This window comes from Hipposideros armiger, unplaced genomic scaffold, assembly GCF_001890085.2.
Source record: "Hipposideros armiger isolate ML-2016 unplaced genomic scaffold, ASM189008v1 scaffold_1073, whole genome shotgun sequence".
NCBI lineage: Eukaryota > Metazoa > Chordata > Mammalia > Chiroptera > Hipposideridae > Hipposideros > Hipposideros armiger.
Window position 1 is genome coordinate 47,213 of NW_017732423.1, and position 1,250 is coordinate 48,462.

A 1,250-nucleotide genomic window follows, 5' to 3' on the forward strand; every position below is an offset into this window, starting at 1 on the left:
AGCATTCATGGAATTCTTGACCCAGGTCAAGAAATAAACATTACTGATGTCCTAGAAGCACCCATGCCCTGCCCTGTCCTGGCAAACTTTTTCCATTACAACCTCCTTCACCTCCCTAACTAAACACTCTTTTGGCTTGCCCTGAGCAGCAGAGTCCTGGTTTGGATCCCACATGAGGGCCAGTGATGCTGCGCCCTCCACAGCTAAGATGGTGAACAACAGCTTGACCTAGAGCTGGGCTGCCATGAGTCGCCAGCAACCGGCAGAGGCTGCAGTGGGGCTGGCCAGCAGCTGGCATGAGTTTTCGGGAGCTGCCATGAGCCGCGGTGAGCAGCCGTCCAATGGCTGGCGAGTGACTGCCTCACCTGGGAAGAGAGCAATGATAATACCAACATGGGCCAGTGAAGCAATGTCCTCCACAACTAGACTGAAGAAGAAAAGGACAGCAACTTGTCTGTTCCCCTCCCCCAATTCCCCAAGAAAATCTTTAAAAATAATAATAATAAAAAAATAGATCTACAATATAATTCAAATTAATTAATTTTTGGGGGGTATGTAGTAAAGGTCATGGGTAACTTTTCCCTGGACATTTGTATCATGTGTTTATATATATTTGTATGTATTCTTTGGAGAAATGTCTATTCAAGTCCTTTGCCCGTTTTTAAATTTTTTTGTGCATGTGTGGTGGTTGTTGGGTTATAGGAGTTCTTCATGTATTCTGGATATTAAACACTTATTAGATATGATTTGCAAATATTTTCTCCCATTCTGGGGATTTTCTTTCCACTGTAATGATAGTGTCCTTTGATGCACAAAACGTTTAAGTTTTAAAGAAGTTCTATTTATTTATTTTCTAATTATGTTGCCTGTGCTTTTGGTGTTTTATGTAAGAAACCATTGCCAAATCCAATGTCATGAAGACTTGCCTTTATGTTTTCTTCTGAGTTTTATATTTTTAGCTCTTAAATTTATATCTTTCAACCACTTTGTGTTAATTTTTGTATGTGGTATAAGGTAAGGGGTCCAATTTTAATCTTTTGCATATGAATACCCAGATTTCCTGCATCATCTGTTGTAAAGACTGCTTTGTCCCCCACTGAATGGTTTTGGCAGCCTTTTCAAAATCAATTGTCAGTAGAGGTAAGGGTTTATTTCTGGGCTCTCAATTCTATCCCATTGGTCAATATGTCTATCCTTATGCCATTATACGCTGTTTTGATCATTGTAGCTCTGCAGCAAGTTGTGAACTC